The sequence below is a fragment of the Rutidosis leptorrhynchoides genome, chromosome 1, assembly GCF_046630445.1.
Source record: "Rutidosis leptorrhynchoides isolate AG116_Rl617_1_P2 chromosome 1, CSIRO_AGI_Rlap_v1, whole genome shotgun sequence".
In the NCBI taxonomy this organism is placed as follows: Eukaryota; Viridiplantae; Streptophyta; class Magnoliopsida; order Asterales; family Asteraceae; genus Rutidosis; species Rutidosis leptorrhynchoides.
The window spans coordinates 670,647,095-670,656,180 of NC_092333.1; the positions used below are offsets into that span (position 1 = coordinate 670,647,095).

Here is a 9,086-nt window from a genome sequence, read left to right on the forward strand (position 1 = left end):
GATTATAAGGAACTGAATTATTTCAGCACAAAATCTTGTTTTTATAATTAAAATCGTCTTAGGAGGTTTTATGCATTATAATTAAATACAGGAAGAAATTTCCCCTGTTTTTTAAGCTATTTATTTGACCACTTTGACCTGTTAGAGTCTTACGCCCCGTTTGATTCACGGAATTCCAACGAAATTTGATGAAATTGAAATTCGATTCCTTAGACTGCTTCGTTTGATTGACATATTTTAGAAGGAAATTAAATTCCGTGAAATCTTGAGATTCCTTCATCTATGGAATGTTCATTCCTTCAAGATGTTAATGGATTCTAACTTTGAATCTATGAAAAATCAAAACATCTTCAAATATTTATGTATATATAATTTACGTACATTTTGACGCGGCTTTTCGACGCGCTTTTTTGAAGTGATTTTCAACTCTTTTTCGATGCGCTTTTTTGACGCGTTTTTTCAACGCACTTTTTCTACTCGCTTTTCCGACGCGCTTTTTCGAAGCGCTTTTTCTACTCGCGTTTCGACTCACTTTTTCGGCGCACATTTTATGTTTTAGCTATCGTTTGTCGTTCGTGGATTTGGTGATTGATTTTAATTTATCACACGTCCTGTTGGGTCCAAAATTCTTAATAGTATGTGGACTTGCATTCTTATGTATTTTAATAAATTACTACCGTATATACTTTTGTTTCAACTATTTATCTAAGTAATTGTTTTGCCGTGTTTAACAGATATGGCCACACATGGATAAGTTGGAGGAGGAAGTACTAACACAAAGTGTTCATCCCTTATTAAGAAAAGCCGTTTATTCTGGTTTAAGTCGACACACCTATATATAAAAAGTGGACCGGTCAAAACTTATAATTTCGGTGCTCATAAGATTTCTGTTGGGAATGATGTGCAATCATGTAGTCTGGTTGGTTGTACCAAGATATATATAGTGTAATGTACTATTTATTGAGCTTTTGTTGGATGATTGGTGTGGGCAGAGTGGTTGGTAGAGATATTCATGTTTATTTATACCAGAAGAATGCTTTTGTGTAATGGTAGATGATGCATTTTCTGACTTTTTGAAGCACATTTTTAATGCCAGAGACATCAACTACTTGTCACCTATTTGATCATGACATCATGTGCTTTTGGTTGGATATTTTAGATCTTTTAATTTGTATTTTCATCCGCACAAACACACAAGCTATATAAAACTGATTGGTACAAGTGTATTGCAACACTCCATCAAATGGGATGTTATTGCTCATGATTTGATGAGAATTATTATTATCTCGGTGTTTACCCTTGATCTGAATTTTGGGTGTGTTCGGATGACCCTTATTGAGAAATTTACGCGAATATAGGAATTTGAACTTTATAATTTTATTAAGCTTAAAATCATAATTCATAAGTTTTGTTGGTAGGCGATAGAAAGTTACTTATTAAAATCATAAATAAATCATCATCAATCACTAACATAAAATATACGAAGAAAAAAAAAAGAAATAACAGCCATGAGAGAAGGTTCCAACATTGTCATCTACTGAATTAGTAGAACAAGCGGTTGGCCCGCCGCGCGCTGCTGCAGTGACCCACCTTTTTTTGTCAATGGTTGTTGTACATTGCATAGAAAGATGATTTTTGAAAGACGATAATGGCGATATATATTACAAAAGTACAAATTTTGACTATAAAATGTGTCTTCTGACATGCTACTTACACTCTTATAGTTGATCTGCCGATTCTGTTCGCGCAGGGGCCGGATGGACGAAAGTCCGATTCCTTCAGCTTTTACAAATAGATCTTCTACTTTCAACATGTACACTTACTGTCTTTTGGATTCCCGGTATAATGTGAAGGCAAAGTACGGCCTGTAGTGAAAAGTAAACACAAAAAAGGTCAGTAGTTAATTTTAATGGAACATGCAGGTCGTACACAGAATTCCACTCAGGGATGTTCGGATTTGCAAAAATATGTCTAAATTAACTTGTCTATTCTATCTTCGAAACTGCTAGTTAATAAGTCGTTCGGCATTGGCACGTGAAATCGAATGATGACTATGTTTACTTCATGACATTAATGGAACATTAAAATCATGTATAAATCCATGGTAAACAGTGTCATTTACGCCAACCTAATTTACTAAGTGGTTTCGAATTGACATATGAAAGTAAACAGAGTTGAATGATGGCTATGTATTACTTCAATATATATATATATATATATATATATATATATATATATATATATATATATATATATATATATATATATATATATATATATATATATATAGATTGATCTTTTTTTAGTTCCCCGTGATTCATTGCTGTGTGTTCGCAACTGCATTTGAAAACGCTAACAAAACTCAGATCGCTCTTCACTTTCAGGTATTTACTGTTTTCATTTTTCATAATAATAATCTTACAATATTGTATGACACATTCTTAAAATGAAGTAATACATAGCCATCATTCTATATATATATATATATATATATATATATATATATATATATATATATATATATATATATATATATATATATATTACAATAAGATAAGAACATAAATAAGAACATATATAAGTCTGTATATATGAAACCTGTGTATAGATAAGATGATCATCAGGCCATTTTTGTTAACTACCAGATAGCTACAAAACTGCATATGAGCACAACGTATTTCCTGTAGAAAATTTCTGAAAATAACTACCTTATGTTGAAAAAACAAAATTAGCACAATTCAAGAACGAAAACATACTGAGTACATCTGCTACATCTAAATGTTGTGAGTAAGAAAACAACTGAATCCTAAATGCAGTTTGAAATTAATCAAAAAAAGATATAAAAGCTTTAGAGCAACTACAACTATGTATATAATAAATGTACATCATCGAATCATACACGAAAGCAAAACGAATCTGTATCGCAACACACTTTTCTCAAAATGAAGGCAAGCTAGCGTTAGTCTTAATGAAGAGCAGGATGAATTTCATAAACAATTTAGTTGATCAATATTAAGAAACTAAGTACATAAACATGTAAACGTAAACATAAATGTAAAAAGGAAGGTTTACCAGTTGTTAAATCATCAACATCATGAGGTAGTTGAACGCAAGCGCACATCGAAGCTGTATAATTAGACGAAGTACAACCACTTTGTTGCACATTATGTCCAACACCAATACCATCTCATTAATTTACTACCAAACTTGATATAATTTTAATTATCACATATTAAATACCAAAATTATCCTTAGAAGTTAAAAATGGGTTAGAATATCACCTGTGAAATTAATGTGGGTGAATACTAAAAATATTTTAGATTCAATCTCTACTCTTAGGTGGGGCATCTTTGTGAATGGTAAATCTCTCCAATGACCAATCCGTAGCCCATGACATTTTCTTTAGCTTAATTTAGCTGCAAATAAATTCAAACAAATTATAATTATCAATGTACCAAAAAAAAAAATTTGGGTCATTATTAACATGATCACTAACGACTTATAGAAGCAAACATTAAGCGACTAAAATGGTCATGGACAGAGCAAAATACCAGCACTATATTAACCATGTTACGTCCACCATCTAATCCACAATTTACATTTCATACATGGTAACTTAAATTGGGATCTTATGTTCTTACAATTCATTAGTGGAAAATAACTCCACTGTACTGATCAAATATAAGTGGACTTAACTATCAAAAATATAAGTAGTTCAAAAATCATGAGGAATATAACGCACCTGTAACGCACATGTTAAAACCACCGCAAGCCATCGGTTAGATCCACCGCACACCACCGCATCGGGTAAAACCACCAGAAATCCCCGAATTTCTGGCCATAAAAACCATCGATTATGAATTCGTCGAGTATAGAAGGCAAACAATTGGGTAAAATCATCGATTAAAACCACCACATGAGTTAAAATTAGAACCAACCTCCGGTTTGTTGGCCATGGAAACCGTAACCGGATTATGTGAAATTAAGTAAAAAAATAATAAAATTAAATGAGTAAACTTACAGCAGCTTGAAAGATGGACCATCGACGTTGATGAGGCGGATACGATAACAACGGTGGTAATAGCAGCGAGAGTCACGACGGCGGATTTCACAGCGGCGATGGTGGTCGGCTTCCTGGTAGCGAGAGTGACGAAGGCGAAATTCCCAGTGGCGGTGGTGGTGGGCGTCCCGATCGCTGCTCAGACCATCTAATTTTGTATACTTTCTGGTATTATTGTGGTTTGTGGTAATTTTTTTTGAGAGACAGAAATTAGGGGAATGGAAGTGACGAGAAGAGGAATGAAAGAGGCTAGAAAGGAGGGTGGTGTTTTATATCCACTATGGTGGAGAAAGACCAAAATACCCTTTTCAAATAGTTTAAGGGTGTGAATAGTAAAATGAGATTTATTATTGAATGTATTTATAATATAATATAATTATAATTATAATATAATTATAGTTATAATATAAAACTTCATTAACAAGATTAATAAGTAATAAAGAATATAAATTGAGCCCGGGCGGGTATGTTTGGCAAAAGTAACTGGTAACTTTTTTTAACTGGTAGCTTTTAACTGGTAACTTTTAACTTTTTATATGTATTTAGCCGTTTGGTAAGCTGACACTATTAAAATAAAGAGTAAATTGACAAAAACTAGAAGTTAAAAGTTAAACTCTACTTCTAGACTTCTAGTAGCTTTTAGCTTTTTCTCTCCCTTAAAAAGCTTTAAGCTCTTGCAACCAAACAGAGCTTTTTATTTGATAAGAGCTTTTTCATAAAAGCTAAAAGCTCCAAAAAGCTTATTGTCAAACATGGCCGTTGCTACCAACTTTGTGGAAAATAATTATCAAGGGGGTTCATATGCAAGATTAGGTAAGTATAGAAACTCAGCAAGTTCATATATAGTGCAACACATTTTACACTAATAAAAGGTTAAGTGAGTTCAACAGATGAATATTACAAAACAATGCAGCCAGCATCTTTATCATCACACACAAACACATACACCAATGCACAAAATTTACAGTAAAAAACTAAACACTTTTTTTTTTTCTTCGAAAAAACGAATACTCATATAGAAACGAGGTCATTTTTCAAAAGAAAACGCCCTCAACGCGAATACAAAAGGACAAGGGAAAAACGGGGAAGCTCGGACCTAGAAAACAACCATTTAAACAAAAACTATCAATTGACGAGCCTCCCTCACATCCCAAAAGAAACCATACAACCAAACAAAAACCGAAAAAATACACGAAAATACAAGGAGTGAAACCAACAGAAGAACACAAAACGGATTATAACAATCAACCTCGAGGACCCGCCTTTTTCAATTTTCCGTTGACTGTCTCTTTCAAAGAATTATTTCCGGAACGATTCTCAATCTTGTAAGATAACACATTACTGGATCCATCCCCAAGTACGCACTCCCCGGCCAACCGTGTCATCCTCAACACGAAAACAAAAGACACTTAACGGCAAAAACACTTCAACTATAAAAATCCCAATTAAACAACACACAAACACAAACACATACACCAATGTGAAAATTTTAGCACCTCATCAATGAATTTTGGATACATAAAGCCATAAATTAGAAGTTATGAATACATGGATTTAACCAAACATTAAACAAGGATACATAACTTAATCGATATGCTCTGGGACGGAAGAATTCGAACCTCCAAATAGCGGGACCAAAACCCATTGCCTTACCGCTTGGCTACGCCCCATTTACTTTTTTTTTTTTTTTTTTTTTTTTTTTTTTTTTTGGTTATTGCAATTCATTCTTAATAGTAATAGTAATTATGTATTCATGCAAAATACCTTAACACGAGCATCTGCATGTGTTATTGGTAGCTGTCAAGGTAAGACTAAAAAGTGATTCAACGGTAAATTCACTGCTTAAACTTACAGACAATCTCTTGAGATTTTAACTATAACATCATCATCAACAAAATAGCGCCTTGTAATGTTAAGGTGTTTCAGTCTTGAACAAAATCCGATAGGTTCCAAATCAATTGGAACGCGACAAGAAGGAGAAGTACCAATATTTAGAAACTCGAGACCACCTCCACTTACAATTCGACTAACAGACACAGAATCCAAGTCACAACAAAAAGCTTCTAAACGAGCAAGCTTCGATGAACACTCTCGAAACCCTACGCCATGGATATTTCTACAACAATTTATTCTGAGTGCAGTGAGTTGACGACAGTTTTGGTTGAGAGAAAATATCCCATCGTTAGTGATGACGTAGGGTTTTGGCCCAATTAGGGTCTACGCAATTAACTTGGGCCCCAAGTCAAGTTACCCTAATTCCCATCTATAAATATGGGGCAAAACCTACATCAAGTTCACATGCTCCCAATCGCATACACCCTCATGCGGTCATTCAATCTCGCCTCTCACTCTCTCAATGAAAGCACGCGGCAGTCATAGCCGGATCTTCTCCTCGATCGTCTTCACGATCGCAACACTAGGGTTTTTACCTACGGGTCTTGTAGGGTTTTTCCTCCCTTTGCCGTCGATAGGGTCCGACTATCGACTGGCGGGCAATTCGTTGGCCACCCTCCCGAGATCATCATCTCGGGTACGGGTTATTCACGGTAACCGGACCGGAGATCAACGACGTTGACGCCTAAAAAAAACTTTCGCATTACTGTTCGTGTGTAGGTTTTCCCTTGGAAAAAATATGCATGAACAATTGGCGCCCACCGTGGGCCACGATGCATTATGTCTCGTGTTTCTACCGTCTATCGTTCGGTTTGAGAAGGTTTGTCTTTTCTTATTGAGCTTTTAATTCGTTATATGAGGTTTAAGTACATGAATATTTAGCGCAGATGTTCGCGCGCTTGCGCAACTGTCCACACGCTTTTGTCCAGGTTACGCACGCTTTGCGCACAGTTGTTCGCGACTTTAGACGCAATTTTCATGCAGTTTTACGCATGCTAGTTCATGCGGTTTCCCCACGCATTCTGCATGCGGTTTTTTGCGCATATGTTCGCGGGTTTACGCACAGTTGTTTGCGCAGGCTCCTGTGAACTTATTTTCCGCAGCATAATGAGAAGTTCGATACGATACTTGACAAAAATATCATATCGAACTTGGAGGACTTGATGACGTAGGGTTTTGGCCCAATTAGGGTCTACGCAATTAACTTGGGCCCCAAGTCAAGTAACCCTAATTCCCATCTATAAATATGGGGCAAAACCTACATCAAGTTCACATGCTCCCAATCGCATACACCCTCATGCGGTCATTCAATCTCGCCTCTCACTCTCTCAATGAAAGCACGCGGCAGTCATAGCCGGATCTTCTCCTCGATCGTCTTCACGATCGCAACACTAGGGTTTTTACCTACGGGTCTTGTGGGTTTTTCCTCCCTTTGCCGTCGATAGGGTCCGACTATCGACTGGCGGGCAATTCGTTGGCCACCCTCCCGAGATCATCATCTCGGGTACGGGTTATTCACGGTAACCGGACCGGAGATCAACGACGTTGACGCCTAAAAAAAACCCTTCCGCATTACTGTTCGTGTGTAGGTTTTCCCTTGAAAAAAATATGCATGAACAGTCAGTAACATTATCGCAATAAAAAAGACTCGCCTCTTTTAAAGATTTGCATGATTTTGATAAGATTTCCAACCCAGGATCACTAACACTAGAATAAAAAAGATGGATAAAAGACAACAACGGACAAGCATAAGCAACCAATGTTAGTCTGATGGAACGACAGCTATTAAGATAAAGAGATTGCAATGTAGAGCCATATTTTAGCAATGGGGTTGAACATTTACAGCCTAATTTTCTATGTCTGCTGCTAACCAGTTTCTTGGAATCAATTGGAGAATCAGTATTATTTGGGAGGCATCGGACTTTAAAGCTTTTAAAACTCGAAATTTGAATATGACGGAAACTAACACAGGTTAGACCGAATGAAGTTTGATCATCACGTGAATCTAGTTTTTGATAAATATAGGACCAAATGTCCAAATCGAGTTCGAGATTTCTAGTACAAAGACGCTTGAGACTTGAATCTCTGTCCATCGATCAATCAATCAATCAATTCAATTAACTACAAATTAAGCCACAATTTTATACCTGTAATCGAGATTATGAGATCAGCTACTGCTAGGGCTCGTTGAGGTTGGAAGAATATAATTAATTTGGAGAAGACTGGCTATGCTAAATAAATAACAAATAAATTAGATAACAATTACAAATAAATTAACAAACGCTGCTATGCTAAGCTATGGCAAATTGAAATTAAGTGAGAATAATAATATACCTTGTAATCGAGGGGCAACTCGTTAAGATTGGAGATGGCTGCTATGCTAATATATAAAATTATGCTATTTATTTATTTATTTATTTATTGATTGAATGCAGTCGATTTTTAATAAGACTAGGTTCAATGCCCGTGCGTTGCACGGAGGATTTTACAATTAGCATATGAAACTTTTAATCGAGATAGATAGTGGAAGGATTTGTATCAGAGTTGGTGGGTGAGGAGTTGGTTGAAAGAGCTTATTGATTTGTATCAAGATTTAACGCTATTAATGACCTCCTTTGATCGTATCCATGAACTCTATATGGCAGAGAAATGAATGCTAATGTAGCACTAAATATGAGGTTTCTAATTGTTATTCTATTCACAAAAGTTAGATATAAAATATTTGCATTAGAGAGCTATAGAAACAATGTGATTCTCACAAATACATATTGATACATTATTTATGGCAAATTGTCCCAAGAGTTGTGCATCTGTTTACAAAACTTACCTATTAAATATTAGCATTAGAGAATGGTAGCATCACAATTGTCATTCTCACAAATACATATTGATACATTATTTATGGCAAATTGTCCTAAGAGTTGTGCATCTGTTTACAAAACTTACCTATTAAATATTAGCATTGTAGCATCACAGTTGTCATTCTCACAAATACATATTGATACATTATTACTGCAAAATTAATGCTAAATTTTAACATTAGAGAATGGTAGATTAAATGTGAATTTCAAATATACATATAGGTACATTATGAATCCAAATACATTATTTTTGAAAAAAATTCCATGGTGCA

At 35.2% G+C, this 9,086-nt stretch overlaps 2 long non-coding RNA genes across 4 annotated transcripts; both read right to left on the bottom strand.

Moving 5' to 3' along the window:
* Window positions 1–1,441: 1,441 nt before the first annotated feature.
* On the bottom strand, window positions 1,442–4,279 carry LOC139885927 (uncharacterized). Of its 3 annotated transcripts, XR_011772167.1 has the most exons (5): window positions 4,022–4,279; window positions 3,754–3,834; window positions 3,073–3,416; window positions 2,599–2,681; window positions 1,442–1,865 (listed from the first exon to the last, which is right to left on the bottom strand). It is a non-coding gene; the product is annotated as an uncharacterized lncRNA (long non-coding RNA). The 3 variants fall into 3 exon arrangements; XR_011772166.1 differs by having other exon boundaries at window positions 2,599–3,416; XR_011772168.1 differs by having other exon boundaries at window positions 2,599–3,416; window positions 3,743–3,834.
* Window positions 4,280–4,995: 716 nt separating this feature from the next.
* LOC139885928 (uncharacterized) lies at window positions 4,996–8,562 on the bottom strand. Its single transcript, XR_011772169.1, has 3 exons — window positions 8,288–8,562; window positions 8,101–8,184; window positions 4,996–5,446 (listed from the first exon to the last, which is right to left on the bottom strand). It is a non-coding gene; the product is annotated as an uncharacterized lncRNA (long non-coding RNA).
* Window positions 8,563–9,086: the final 524 nt, after the last annotated feature.